Source organism: Megalops cyprinoides, chromosome 9 (genome assembly GCF_013368585.1).
Source record: "Megalops cyprinoides isolate fMegCyp1 chromosome 9, fMegCyp1.pri, whole genome shotgun sequence".
Classification (NCBI taxonomy): Eukaryota; Metazoa; Chordata; class Actinopteri; order Elopiformes; family Megalopidae; genus Megalops; species Megalops cyprinoides.
Window position 1 is genome coordinate 4,587,478 of NC_050591.1, and position 15,508 is coordinate 4,602,985.

Here is a 15,508-nt window from a genome sequence, read left to right on the forward strand (position 1 = left end):
TCCAAAATCTCCCTGTTCCTCAGTGTAAACATGAGGTTTCATCTGCAGCAGGTCACAGACAAGAAGGCAAAGAGCTGATCTCTGGTCATGGGCTACTGGGATCCCCCCCCCCCCCCTCCGCTTCCAGTAACTAAATAATATGAACTGCAAGGAGAGTGGATGGATATAGAGATCTGTTTGTGTCAAAAGTGCCAATGGTACCCCATATTAATCTCACCTAATGAAACATTGAATGTTTTATTCATGGAAGTGTACACATGGGTCCATGTATGTCCATATATTACTAGGCTCTTTCCTTCTGTCATTGTACTGGCCTGATGTCATCAGCCTGGAGCATGTAAAGTGATATTGATTTTTCCTTTTATTTCCCACAACTGACCTTTAAACTCTTCACAGACCAGCTGCTCCATAAATAACTCTGGAGACCTGCAGCAATAAAGGTCAGGGATCAATGTCCAGCTGATTCTCCACAGACCCTTAGAGTTGTGGACAACAAAGTTTTGGATGTAGCTACTTTTGAGCTCCGAGCAGAGGCACGTTTGCTTTATATTTGAGAATATATTGATCCTCGACACATTTAAAAAAAAATTGAAAGCATGTCAGACCAATTTCTGTACACGAAATGGAGATGGACAATAAACGGTAACCGTAGGTAGGCCTAACCATGAAATTGGAACGCACGATTTGACATCTAAATGCGCAGTAGCAAACACATATTATGTGTTCTTACTGTCGCAAATATTTCGAGTGTAGAGATCTGATTTATTAAAAATACTTTCTACTCGACTGAAAGTCGTATAACCAACCCTTGACCACCAGATTCAAGATGAAACGTCGTCGCTAGTGACGTCACTTTAATGTTTGCCCCCACAGAGAAGCATCAGACAACAGTGGGCCATTTCGTTGGTTCTAACAAAGATGCTGGCCGGAAAGGTATTCAAGTGTCGAGGAAAAACTGTGAAAAATGTGAAAGAAAAATATGTGGCGCATTCACAATCCTGCAAAGAACCTATGACCAACTTTCACTCCAGGGAATTCTTTCTAGTACATTAGCATTTTCAATCTGGGTTGAGTTTTCATTCCGTAGAAATTCAGAACCGAAACGCGAGGCGGGCGGTCGCTGTACGTGTGTGCCAAGACGTTGTTTCAAAATTATGCTAGGAAAATAAAACTTTTTAATAGCATGTCGCTGCTATTAGCCTTATGCCATGCGGGCGCGGTTTACGTTACAGAATGTTGTTTTTCATTAGCCAGCAAGCGTTATATCTACTTAAGCATTGGTTTCAAGTACTCGATGCATTGACTATGCGTGATTTGTATAAAAATTCTGTTGCACCTCTAAGTAAACCTTTTATTCTTACAAAGTAGCATACTGCTAAACTATGCGGCAGTGTTTCACCATTCATCAAGATTAACATTAGTCCTACTCTTTAAAACAACTACATAGCAAGACAGCTAGCCTAACTGCTTTTTAATCTTAAGATCCTTAAAGTTTATATAGATATATAGGCTAAACGATCGAATTAAAATGTACCACATTAATGGAAATCTTTATGGCGTTTCATCTGACCATTGCACATATTATGTTAAAATAATATGCAAATCACACATTAAAGAGGTTGACTGGCCAGCTAACGTTAATTTAAACAGCTCGCTTTCATTGTTTCAACGACGCGCCTTTGTCTGGCATTGGTCCTTCTCGGTCTATCCGCCGGGACCACGGGTCTTGCCTTCCTGTGCCCCCCCTCGGTTGTATTTCACCTTTCTCTCCGCTAGGAAGCTGTCTGGTTCTTTGTTTTTTGCAGATAGCGAGTTGTGCCAGTGCATCTGACCAACACAGATTTTTTCCTGCATCTGTTCGGGCTTTACACTTGGTGAGCTAGCGGGCTGACACTGCTGTGTAACCAGTGTTCCGTACAAACTTGGTACCGAATCCCGGACCCTACCTATCACCGAGATTTCCAACAAACCTCCTCGCAACAAGAGCTGCATGTGAATAATAACCATATGCTTGCGGTGTAGCAAATAGGAATGTTCCGTCTTTTTGAGAGCTGAACGTGCGCCGTCTGCCTGGGTAAGTAACGTCAGTCTCGGTTTGTTTTGCAGTCTGACTTCATTCAGAAATTCATTTTCAGGTTTCTGCCGAGGAACATCGCACGCTAGCTAGCCAGCGAATGGTTACGGCACCGCGTTGAGGTGTAGTTAATGAAGTCTACCGAGATCGTGTAGCTGGCTGTTTTGTGCTCCCATGGAACGGAAGGGAATTGCGAGGGGATTGTGCGTGCCTCTTGGTGTTTTCATGGTGGAATGTTTGGAGTCGTACGGAGGCCTCCACCCCGATGTCCCGGGCCTTTCCAACGCCGTTTACGTAGGATTGTACCCCCAGAACACAGCCGTGGGCCCAGTGAAAGCACAAGGCGCTCTCACCGACATTTCGCTGATATTTGATTAAGATTTGCTTGACAGATATTTAGTTAACAAACTAAAAGAAACGTCTCTACATACGGGCTAGAGAGAAATGCAGATTTTACTTCGTGTGTAGGTGGATGGCTATTTTAATAATAGGAAGGAATATTATTAACAGTCTGTTTTAATAAGTGCTTGGGTTTGCTAGTGGCATATGGATAGATTGCTATAGCTGCCTCGTCTAATTTGGAATGATTTTCAGAGTTAACTCTAATAATAGTTGGACTACATGCTTTAGTCCGCTAACTAGGCAGATACCATCGTGCAGTGCATACCTTTCTACCGCAATGACTAGAGAGTTGGTTGGAGAAATAGCATTTTTCCCTAGGCCAATCAATAATATGTGTCCAACTTTCCCAAAAGACAGACAACAGAAGGTGTTACTGTTGTGTAAAAAAAATGGGGCGCTCGTACCCACGGACAGCTTGCTATGTCAACATCTGAACCATTCGAATTGCTTTGCACAATATTTATGCACTGCAACAAAGCCTGTCCGCGACCCAGCTGCAGCAGCATTGTTCTTCCTTAATGCCTTATATATGCCTCTTAATGCCTATATAACATACCTTGTAATAAATTATGGAGTTACAATAAAAAAGAATGGACACTATGGCAATTGCTTACTACAAAGGATATTATTTATGAACAACGAACCGTGGCCACTTTTGTTGACCATATGGGATGAGGATGCCTCGTTAACTGAATCCACGCAATGCAAAGTCAAATTTGCCAGTTCAGGCACACAGAGAGAGGCAGATGTTTCTGCTAGCTGTCAGTTGAACATTGGTTTATGTTGTATGGCAATTAAAATGCACTTCTGATGTGTTTACCAGTGGATAAAATGCTCTTCAGTTATTTTATACAGTGTATATTTCGGCTCCATTCACCAGGCTTATGGTTAGCCTAAATGTAACATTTTTTCCAAACCGTAAAAAAGGGTGGATGCCACTTGTTGGAAAACTTTCAGATTCGACAACACAGCTGTCAGTAGTTCGATACTCTTTTTGAAAATAATAACAATAATAGTATTGTGACGTTGCAAAGGTTAAGAGAAATGTATTATACAACAATGATGGACTATATAAAAGGTATCTGGGAAAACTGTAGGCTATGCAGAAACAATATCCATATAAAAAGATGCATTGAAAAGGCAGGTTTGTGAGGGTTAATTATCTCTTCAGTCAGCTTTTGTCAGGAGACATCTCAAGAAGGAATGTCGTTTCTGTGCTATTTATTCCTTACAATAGAGCTTTTTCATCGTTTGGCTCCTGTGTTACAGGAATAGCTCAACCATGAGGAAGTCTGACTCAAGTCCCAATAATAACCACAAGCGTGACTTTAAAAAAGCTGACACAGCACATGGTTTTGATTATTTCAGTAAAAATTGATTGACGGTTTTGTCTAAGGCCTTGAAGCAGATTAAGTATAACCATAGCATAGTTTGTCTTGAGAGTTTGAATTTGGATATACATCTTAGTGTCATTTCCTTGTTTTGATTTTAGTTGGATTTAGATACTTTTCTCTCTTGAATATTGTTTTACAGATCACTCTAAAAAACAGTGATAATAGCGTTATTGTTACCGTTAAAAGTACACATGCAAGGCAATAATACATGTGCATTCAATCTCCCCTCTCCACATTTATGGTTGGGAACTCCATACTATGGGAGACAGGATGTCCTCAGCAGCTAAAACCCTGTCTCGGGGGAAAGACTCTAGGAGAGAACCCCGCATTAGAAGTGAAAGTAAATTAAAGTGAAACTCAGCCGTGGTTTGTTGGATACGTGACAAGGGTTCTGAAGCTCCAGGAGAGAGTTCCACTCAGTGATTTATTGGATGGATTTCATAAGTGCTCCTCTTTCCCCAGTGTGTTTTGGGCCTTAGCCTTGTGGTGGTAAATCAGTCTGTAGGCAGGAATTAAGTGGGGTAACAGTATGCCCCACTCACAGGCCTGTAGACACAGCCAGGCGTGTGGTCTGAAGGCCCTGCTTCTAATCCAGGTTATCGGTAACTCATTAATGGAGGTCGTAGTTCTTCAGTGCTCTGTGCAGTGCATACCAACATATGTTGCGTTATACCCTCCTCTTATTGCCCCAGTATGTGCTTATGACTCAAATCCTATGGTATCTTCAGTAATCACTGGAGATAGAAGAGTGGGGCCTCATGAACCCTAGAATGGTGGGAACCCATCGTGTTATATTGCCAATTTTGAACCAGTCATGGTGTTTTATTGTGAAGAGCAGAAGTCTTTTCATTGGTTCAGACAAATCAGTGGTGGACAGCACATGGTGGCTCCACCTGTTATGGGATTTGTGAAGCCACACACTCTCTCCAATACCAACAGCTGCATCATGTGATGATGAGAAAGGAACAAGGTCCTTGGCAACTTTGCTCGTTGGCTGTGTGTAGTTTTACAGTTCTTTGGCTGCATGTAGTTTTACACCTCCCTGTCATTAATAGTCAAAAGCAGTTACAGACCTTGTCTCTGTGAAAGGGATGATGGGGTTGTTTCTCTTTGGTTTCCTGAAGTCCCACCCATGTCCATGCATGTGGTACTATGTAACATTTTGCATTGAGTAGTTAGGAGGATGAGGTGGTTTCACCCAGAGCAGTATAGAAGATGAAGCGGTTTTACCCAGAGCAGGACTTTTGAGGTTGTTTCTCTCCTTCGCCCTGAGAATGACCTGTGATCAATGCTCCAGGGTTGTCGCTTCGCGGGAAACGGTTCCTGCCAGCATCATTCAGGACTCCCAGCAAATGTTTTGGCAGCCTGACTTGCCTGGGATGCAAGGTTGCTCATAGGCAGACGGGTTCGAATGAGAGCCCTTGTGGATTAATGGCTTTTGAAGATTGGGAAAGCAAGCCATCACTTAGTGTTCACCGAAAAATTATTATGGGCACAGTGGAGCTGTCCCTGAGCAGGCAGTCATCTCCCCCCAGTGTGTAAAAGGCTTTATAAAATGGGTTAATCGCAGGAGAATAATCTTCATTCCTGTGCTTTTGTCTTCCCCGTTACAAAACGAAAGTGATGGTGCAGACAGAGCCACAGCACTTAGATCCTTCTTCTCTACTGTGGGAATTCACTGTTGCTAAAGACTCCAGATTCACACAGCCGCACACGGCAGTCAGTGGGATGTGCATTTTGAATGATTTGGTCATCATGTATTCTCTGTGTTCCAAGATCAAACATTTGAATTATCATACCTGTGTTTGTCTTGAAAGCACTGTATGTAACTCCTGCTTTCTCCCCTTTAATAATGACTGACTGCCAGGAGATCTGCATTCACTCACACTTTAAGGTGGGAAAAACAACATCATCACTGAATTTGGTATTTGATGAAGGGTCCTTAACCATGAATACAGATCTGGGTTTTTCTTTGAATAATTACTAACTTACCAAAAACAAATACTGCTCAAAGCAAACCATTAATGATACCATGATCGTTCAAACAATAGAATATTGAGACATTCTAAAGCATTAAAGTGCTGCAAATACTGATCACAATAAAGAACCGGTGTTACCACAATTGGTTAAATCAAACATAGCTCTCATCTGGACAGTAAGAAAAGGCAGCAGGGTGTTGTTCTAAAGAAGAGGTTGGCTCGGAAGAGCACTGTCAGATCTGTTCATGAGTGGCAGGTGTTTTTTCAAAATGGCTGGAGTGAGATATGTTCAGGTGAGGTGTTGTAATATTATTGCAGGGACGGTATAAGTAAAGAACAGAAGGATCAGCACTGAGGCTTTTGAGTGACTCAGGCAGTAAAAATGCTTTAAGTACAAAGCTGAGCCCCATGGCCTGGGTTCAATCATAGCCCTGTCATTAGCAGTGATGACCTGGAAGCACATAATTGGCTTTGTTTCACCAGGGTATAGGGGAGGATAGGTTAGCCAGGGTCTAGTCCAGCATTTCCCAAACCTCTCCTGGAGGACCCCTTGTCCTGAATGTTTTAGATGTCTCCCTGCTCCAACACAGCTGATTCAAATGATCAACTCGCTATGAACTCCTGAAGCTGCTTAATAACAAACTGAACATTTAAATCAGCTGTGTTGGGAGTGACCACAACAGCCAACGGGAGCATCATCTTGCTTTCCATGTCAGTGCAAGTGCATTGCAGCAGCATGCATTGGGCAGACGGGAGAGCTGGACAGTTTTTGCTATATCAGCAAGAGTGGAGACTGCATCCGTTTTGACATGAATGAATCAGCTGGAATGTAGAGTTTACAGCCGATTTAGTTCGAGTTTTTTTTTTTTTTAATATTTAGTTTTTTGAAAAATAAGCAAATATAAAAAGCAACAATTTTACAATCGATCAAAGGATCTTACAAACAATGTTGGGAATCCCCCCATCACAGAGAGATCCCCGCAAGGCAACCATTACAATGTAAATAAGGAGCAGGGCGAGAATTATTTACAGGCCTGGATGCCAGGCAAAATGCAACATGTTCACAGCACACAATAAGGGCCTCTGCTCCGGCAGTACATCAGTCTACGCTATCATACAACCGAAAAGCATGTCCTAACCAAAAGTCAAAACAATGCAAAACTACAACAACCAGCAATGATGTCAGCAGGAAAACAGGGGAGGAGTGGGTGACAGTGACAGAGCCATGAGTTTTATTGTGTGGGTGTGTACTGTGTGTGGGGGGGTGGGGGGATCACTGACACAGTGTGAAAAGTCCTTTCCATTTTTCCCGGGCTGAATGGTAACCCCACTGTACCACGTCCTTCCTGACTCTAAACTTAAGGTCCCAAAGTACCTTGTTGCAGACACCAGTTATTGTGTCTCAGAGTTATGTAGCGTGACTTTTCATCTGTCTGTTTTAAAGGTGTAGCATGGCGATATGTGGGCTCTACTCCCTCCCCCACACTGAGACTGCGGTCACGGTTTCTGGTTCTACCCGTGGGCACGATGAGCACAATAGGCTGGCCTTTGGTGTTTGGGCTCAAGCCTAATCCTTTAAAGCCATTGATGGTGGAGAAGAACGGTAATGATGTAGGAGGTCTGCGGACAGGGCTTTGATTACAGCTGCTTGTCCTAGACAGCTGGTGCCACCCCCCCTTTTTTAAACACTCTCATTTGCATATGGCTTAGTGACCTGCCACTCTGCCCTTTCAGAGGATGATGGGAAAAATGGACTGCCCTGGTCTCGCCCATCTGGTATGCCCCTCTGTAGTTGGCAGTCATGTGACTGCCTCCAGGGAGCTTCCCTCTATGTAGCAGGGATTTGGGAGTCAGGGTAGGCATGAGGGTGCCTGGCTCTGCCCCTCATGGCTGCACCTGTCCCTTGTGGTTCTCCTGCCCTCTCTCACTGGTGGTGCCTTTACCTTCCTGCTTCATCCAGGTGTTTTTTTTTTTTACTACTTTGTTGTTAATCAGTGCCATACAGGTTCTGTGCAGGTTCACTGATCTTCAAATTTTACTAATCTGGATAGCTGTGGTCCAGTTCTCTCAGCCAGTTGCAGCAGAAAACCCATATGCTTACAGATCAGTGTGTGGAATCATTTGTGTGGAATTTGCACTGCATTGATCATAAAAAAAAAAAAACCCAAGTCCTTTACCTTTCTGTTGTGAAACTGGCTGCCGATTTACCCTTGAAAGTATCCCTTTGGATGTTTCCATCATGCGTTTATGTTGATGTGTAGGGAGTATGTGGCTTGTGGGGATTGTGTGTTTGTGGAATTTAGTTTCATATTGAATTGTTGTGGGCTGGCTGATAGCCTTTACGCCTGTTGTTTTATTGAAAGAACCGCACTGCCACGCAACACTGAATCTCCCCTGAATCTCCCCCTCCTCCTGCATCTGTGCTCATGGCTGTCACCGTTATTCAGAGAAGCAGTGTATTTAATTCGTCCCACCCGGCTGTCTCCAGATGAGTCCAGCACAACCTGTAATGTAGGCTCAAGTGGGGTCCTCCGCAGCATCCCTGAGCTGTGCTATGAGTCAGCCCGCATGTTTTCACTCCTGCTCTCCAGGATGGAGATTCACTGGTGCCTGTCGCCTCTCCATATTTCAAGGCTCCTGACTGCAGATCTGCCTCACCTGCACGATCAGAGCACGTAGTGTCTGGTTCGGCCACGCTCCTGTTGGGTGCCTGCTGGCAGTGTGTGAGATTGTTATGGGAATTTTTTTTGTGATGAATGACTTTAACCTGAAGGCTGTTTTGTCACAGTTGACTCTAACCCAATACAGCTTATGATGATTTTCATACTGCTGTGTTTTTATATTTTCTGTGTTTTTAGTTGTTCTTTAGAAGCAGCGATGGGTTATAAACTTTGACGTGTGACTTGGTGCTGTTAGAAGTATCTACAGAAACTGCTACATAAGCAGTCATTCAGAGGCAGGGTTTGGAAATGTGTGCTGTTAGGAGAAGTATGTACAGAGACACTTATATGAGCAGTTGTTCAGAAACAAAGTTTGGAAGGTCGTGCTGTTAGGAGAAGAGGAATTTTCCACCCTGCGTGTCTGAAGCTGGGGCCTGATGGAGAGACTGCCAGGAAGTAACATGTTTTGGAAAGTGCAAGTCCGGATGTTAGAATGAGCTGTTCATTCCGTTTCCCGAAATATTTGAAATATATGAATTTGCCCTGTGTGGATTTTTTGGCCCCCTCCCTGGGGAAGGAGGGGTGGGGGAGGGGGGTTATGTTCTCTTTGTGGGGCAGATCAAGCTAGTTGTCTTCTTCATCATCATCTGGAAGAGGGGACTGGAACAGGGGCTTTCCAGCACTGCTCCCACAGCTGATGTCCCTTCTGAAAGATGGTATTAACCTTGAGGATCATGGGAGGTCAGGGTTGCCGCTCATTTTGGTTATGCACTCCACAGACAGTGTGCTTTGTCTATCCTGAATTTGTGTGTCACAAAGGATCACGCTCTGGTTTTTAAGAGCTTTTCTTTGACCACAGCAGCAGCTCGTTGCCACACCGTGTGACTGTGAGTGAGTGTGAGTGTGAGTGTGTGTGTGAATGAGTGTGAGTGTGTGTGTGAATGAGTGTGAGTGTGTGTGTGAATGAGTGTGAGTGTGTGTGAATGAGTGTGAGTGTGTGTGAATGAGTGTGAGTGTGTGTGAATGAGTGTGTGTGAATGAGTGTGAGTGAGTGAGTGAGTGAGTGAGTGAGTGAGTGAGTGAGTGAGTGAGTGAGTGAGTGAGTGAGTGAGTGAGTGAGTGAGTGAGTGAGTGAGTGAGAGAGAGAGTCTCAGTGTTTGTGTATGCATGCATGTGTGAGTGTTTCTGAGTGGGGATGTATGTAATGATACAAGGCAGCCAAACACTGCAGACGCTGTGATTGATTACGCTGCCACCTTGGCTTCTCTCTCCATCAGTTGTTTTTCCGTAGCTTGTTTGCCAGGGTGTCATAGCTGGCCGGTCCATGGGGAATGTGTTGCAGAGAGCTCTGGCAGAGGAGCTGTCTTTCTGATTTTGCCCAGATCGGCTTGTTTACGCTTGTTTGTCAACAGCTCTGCCGTTGGCCAACTAGCAGCCGTTAGCTTTGTTGGAAAAAGCACTGCGAGTGATGATTCAGTTTTTTGTTTTTTCTGTGTCGGTATTGTGAACAAAGCTGTGGCTGATACAGCAAGTGGTAACAACTCATTACCATGTGTCTGATAGTGGAAAGGCCTTATGAACATGTGTCTTAGAGTGGCAAGAAATTGACCATTGTCTCAGTAGTATTTGTGACCGTGTGAGGGATCTGAGATCATGTGACCATGTGACAGTAGTGATGGGTCAGCGTTCACGTATCAGAGAGTGACATGGGGAGGGGTTGTGTTCCTTTTTTTGTCCATGTCTCCACTGTGGAGGCCTCATTTCTCTTCCTCTATCTGGCCATATTTCCTGTTTGTGGTCCTCTCTCTGGCTTCCTGGTCTTGGATCAGATCCCTTGGCAGTGACATTAACTCCATTGCAGTAAGTGCGGGGCGCTTGAGCTAAGTGCCATTATCAGCCCTTAAGTAATTATGAACAGATAAATCGCTTCAGACAGGCTGGCTTTTGTCCCAGAGCAAAACCTTATCTTCGTGGTGAAAACAAGCTTTTTCCGTTCTGGTAGAATACGGCATAGTTCCTCGAGGCCTGTGCTCCTTCCTGCATAAATACCGTATCTTTCGAGGAGCCCTGCTCCGCAGAATCGCTGCCAGTGTAACATGTCTCCCAGAAACATTCTGTTTAGCTTAAACTCCAAAGTCCATCCCATTTCATTTAGGTCATTCTCTATCGTAAAACCAATTATTTTTGTTCTGTGTACCGCCCCCCCCCCCCCCCCGCCCCCCCCCCGAAGCTGTCTGAAGTCCAATCAGCACCACTCTGCAGGAAAGTATTAATTTTTAGGAGAAATAACCATGGCAACTTGCATGTCTTCTTTTCTCCTGATCCTTTTTGTTTTAACCCCTTAAAGCCTGGAGGGAGGGGGGGTGGGGGTCATTTTGCAAAGGGAAGCTTTTTTATTTTTTTACATATTTTGGGCCCACAGAGAACTGTGAAGCCATTCAGATCTCGTGCTTTGGAAACGGACTGTATAATTTCCATTCAATTTGGCGTCAGTCCCAGTCGTGCTTTCCTTATTTACCTCGGGCTCAATGACTCTCTTGCACAAGCTCAGACACAGGGACAGAAACAGAGTAATTTGGTAGGAGTAAGGTACAGTGAGTCAACCGGTCAGGTGAGCAGATGACTTCTGCAGGCAGAGGCCACACAGAGTTGTGCGTGCGTGCGTGCGTGCGTGTGTGTGTGTTTGTACATGTGCGTGCGTGTGTGTGTGTGTGTGTGTGTGTGTGTAAGTCTATGAGCACCTTTGAAAGTGACCTGTTAGCAGAGGCACAAAAATGAGTGTGATTTAACTTTGCAGGAGCACCAGAGACTTCTGACTCCTCTGGGTTATTAGAAGGCAGTCTATAGACTCACTTCTCTGGGCCTGGGGCAATGCAATGATAATGCTCCTTTGCAGTATCTGTGGATGTACAACAGGCTATTACCAGCAGAGAAATGCTTTGATGTGTGGTGCACTCGGAAGAATTAAATGTCTGCACCATGCTTTCTCCTGAAAGCAGTTTACTGGGGAAGAGCATATGATTCAGTCTAACTCGATGTTTGTCAGGGCAGGATCTTGATGGCTGAGAAAGGGAGTTTTAAAGACTCCACTTAGGTCTATCAACAGCAACAACGAAGTAGGGCTACATGATACAGCCGTCGCGATATATCAAATACTTATTTTTAGCGCAATAACAGCTATCCCCGGTATGTGGTGTTAGGTTTATTCCCATATTATTTTCCCTTTAATCTGTGCTGTTTATTAAAAGGATTCATTTGTAATGACTTAATGCAAGCTGAAGCATCTTCATCAGGGTGAGACATTAATACACTAATTAATCAAGAAAATAAACTTTTTGTGTAGTAATCTAGAAAAGAGTGTGATGAGTAACCCAGAGAAGGGAGTGGCAGTACAAGCACAGAGATTTTGGGCCCGTTGCCTGTTGTCGCAAGTGTGAGTGAGTGAGCATCTGTGTGTGTGTGATTGAATGTGTGTGTGTGTGTGTGTGTGTGTTGTCCGTGCGTGCATGTGAGTTGGATTTTCTTTGTGAGTGTGTGTGAGTGAGGCTGTGTTGTGTCTTTCTTCTGAGTGTAGGCTCTCCCTCCTTGTAAGGATCTGTTGCTGCTGTTAGTGCCTTTCATCTCTTGACAGTGAAAATGCACTGGAATCCTTCATGAATAATACATGCATGCCAGGCGATGTGTGTCTCAGTCTTAGTAAATCATAGTTTAAATGACACAAACTCGGATCGCTCCCTGTGTTTGTCGTTGCCTCTCTCTGAGAACTGAGTCAGAGGCAGAGGTTGTCGCACATCGACGCTGTCAGAGTCCCCTTTTAATAGTCCCCCCCCACACACACACACACACACACACCAGCATTGTTATGTCATGTGCAGATCCGCACCGACTCCTCTGTTCCCTCATGAAGAGGGAGCACATGGCAAAGCATGTTTACTTTCGCAAACCCAGATGTGTCACGTGTGCAGTAAACCTTTTATCTGAAAAAATGGGTCAAATCTAATCACACAAACATGTAGCTTTTTCATCTTTGAATGATCTCAAACACATCCCTGCTAGAATTGGTGATGCTGCTGTTCTGCTGCCTATGTATCACTCATACACGCAAACACATACACACACATGTTAACACACATATGTACACATGTGCACACATATTCGTATACATACAGACACATACAGTATGTGTACATACACATGTACATGCACACATGAACACACACACCCATGCATGAACACATGTGCGCATGCGTGCACACACACACACACACACACACACGCAGGCATGCTGGCGTCCGGGCAGCAGGCAGACTGCCAGCAAGAGAATGTAGGCCACAGATGAAGAGCGTTCAACCTCCGCTCTAGGCGCCCACCTGTCACGTGACGTCTCCCGCTCTCCCAGCAGGAGGCATGTCGCCTCTGAGCCTCGGTGCTTTGGCCCCCGCATCAGACCTGTCCTCCCACAGACATCTCCACACCAGCTCATTGAGCAAACCCAGTACAACACAGAGAAACGGTAAGCCATGCTGGGGATCAGGCATCTGAAGTTGCTGCTTGAGTGCTTGTATTGAATATGGGGCAGAAACCAGCCCAGATCTTTCACAGGTACAGTGATGCTATATTAATGAGGGGGGCACTTACTAATGGAATGGTGTCCCTTAGTGTAGTCGGGTGAGGAGTGGACTAAGCCACACAGACTTTGTTCTGAACTAGAAGGTGCTGCATGCGCCCCCTTTTGGTTAGTTCCGGTATGACACAGATCAGCACAGGGCACTGGAGTGCGGTACCTGTTATGATGCAAAAGAGGCAAGCTGGAGATCGTTGCTATGGGGATGGAGAATTACAGTCTCCGTGGGTGAGGCACGGAATGCCCCAGGGAGATTTTTAGCACCAGAAGGCTGCTAGACACCACCAGCTCTACCTCGTTTAATGGATTGGTTTTCTTTAGCATAAAAGATTTACATGTTGGTCCCTTCCCAACATACATTGCTGATCAGATGATACGCAGCTGATATCTGCTGTTGCTGTGAACTCCATCTCACTTCCAGAGCCAGGAACAGGCTGTTCACTTCTAAGGCACTGAGATCCAAAAGCAAACCTACAGCCTCCACCAGCCCACAGTTGCTGTACAAACTCCAGGTTTAATTGGTGCATTAACTATGAGCCAGTGATTGATGGGGAGATCACCTGCTCTTCCACATGTGAAATGTACCCTTAACATCTGTCAGGACCATGGATCTCCCAGGGCAGTAGATCTCCCAGGACCAGGAGCAGATGCCACTACTGTGCTCTGTACATGTCCTGTATAGTCCCTTTTCCATGGACTCCATTTGCATTGGTGCATTGGTGTAGCCTATCAGAGCTTATTACTCCTTGGTCTTTGTGGATAAGCTGCTATAGCTGGTGTACAATAGCACAAGGGTCTGCAAATTCCACTGCTAAATATAGAGGGATCTTAGGTCCAGGTTAATAAGGGGACTGTGAGGGACACCACTGCTGGGTCGCAGGGTGCTGGTGGGAGCATTCTGTTGGTGTAGTGCAGTTCCCCCCGGGCCAATCAGTGGTACTTGTCAAATTTTGGATTTGGATCTCTCTTGTCTTTAAGCAGCAGTGCGGCATACTCTGCGAATTGACCCAGAGTCTCACAGAGTCTGGGATGAGGCGAGACCCAACAAGAATGCAGCACAGGAAGCCTGTCGGGAAGGAAGCTCTGTGCTGCGAGTGAAATTTTTTTGGGAGCGGCGTCCTGGATTCGCCACATTGCCTACAAACAGGAGTGGTGCTGTTGTGGGCTGTAGCCGTAAGTGTCCCCCTTTAGAGCTCAGGATGTGGGGGCTCTTTGCAGTAACATGGTCCGAAAAATGCACACGCCTATTACGCACCCCACACAGACTCAGCAGTCACATCTGATCCAGTTCGGTTTCAGGCCGACGGGAGAGCTACCCCTCAGTCCTCTCTGTGCTTTCGGAGGTTGATGGTGCATAACAGAGATGTGGGAGACCCCACAGTGACTGGATCTTTCATCAACCCACCCCCGTGTCTATTATTAAGCCCTTCGTCATATTGTTTGGCATCCTGTTTCCTGGTCCAATCAGGTCAGCCCCGCTACAGAGGCAGGAAATGAGCTCTGTGAAGCCGTGCGATCCAACCTGACCTCCAGTGGGAAAGGGAGAGGGAGGGGGCAGGGGCAGTGGGGGTGGTGCTATGGATTAGTTCTCAGTCGCCTCCCCCCTGCATACATACATCAGTGAGCTCCTGGCACAGGGTACAGCCCTTGTGCGATGCTGTTCTTTTCTTTGAGGACAGAGTCCTTTCCCTGTCATTCCCTTCTGGTGCCAGCAAGCCTCCTGCATCCTGGTAAGAATTGGGGATGATGGGGGGCTACTGGATGGGGAAGCCTCACAGTGGAGGTCTACATGGTTATAGTGTACTGGAAGGGGCTTGTTTGTGTGGGGATCTGTTGTTTGTGGTTTTGGTTGGGCTCTTGGGTGGGGGATATAATGAGCCAGTGGAAGAGAGCCAAGCATCTATCAGTTAGTCAATTAGAGGAAATATCTGAGAGGCATCGATGGCCCTCCCATTAAAGGGGTACGCTCCCATTAAAGCTCCCCCTGGATGTGTGCAATCGTAGATTGGTTCCACAGGAGTGGAAGCTCACAGCTCACAGGGGCACAGCCAGCAGCGTACTGCCATGTGGAAAGGGGGTGAGCTTTAGATGAAGGGGGACAGCTTTAAGGGTTACCAACAGCACGGAGCCATGCCTGCGGGGCACCTCCTGAGAAGCAGGTGGAGATGAGATGTGGTTTTTTCCCAGAGGGCTTAATATTAAATGTTGACACCCTGAGAATGAGAAATCAGTGTGGAAGTAGAAAAGTGAGAAGCGGGCAATGTGCTGTTCAAGCATGTGATATACTTCCTTTTCCAACGCCCTTATTTTTAGCACTGTGGCTAAGGAGAGTGACTCCGTGAATACGATTCACGGAGGCACCACTCCATGCCATT

The 15,508-nt window shown here is 45.5% G+C and overlaps 1 protein-coding gene across 3 annotated transcripts in view; it reads left to right on the top strand.

Moving 5' to 3' along the window:
- Positions 1–1,796: 1,796 nt before the first annotated feature.
- Positions 1,797–15,508, top strand: part of LOC118782882 (CUE domain-containing protein 1-like) — a 33,621-nt gene continuing 19,909 nt past the window's right edge. For 2 of the 3 annotated variants that reach the window (XM_036536494.1, XM_036536496.1), the window contains exon 1: positions 1,797–2,074. The gene's annotated coding sequence lies outside the window, so the exon portion shown is untranslated. Of the gene's footprint in view, positions 2,075–14,790; positions 14,864–15,508 lie in introns of those variants that run through there. The other variant, XM_036536495.1, reaches the window with a different exon arrangement.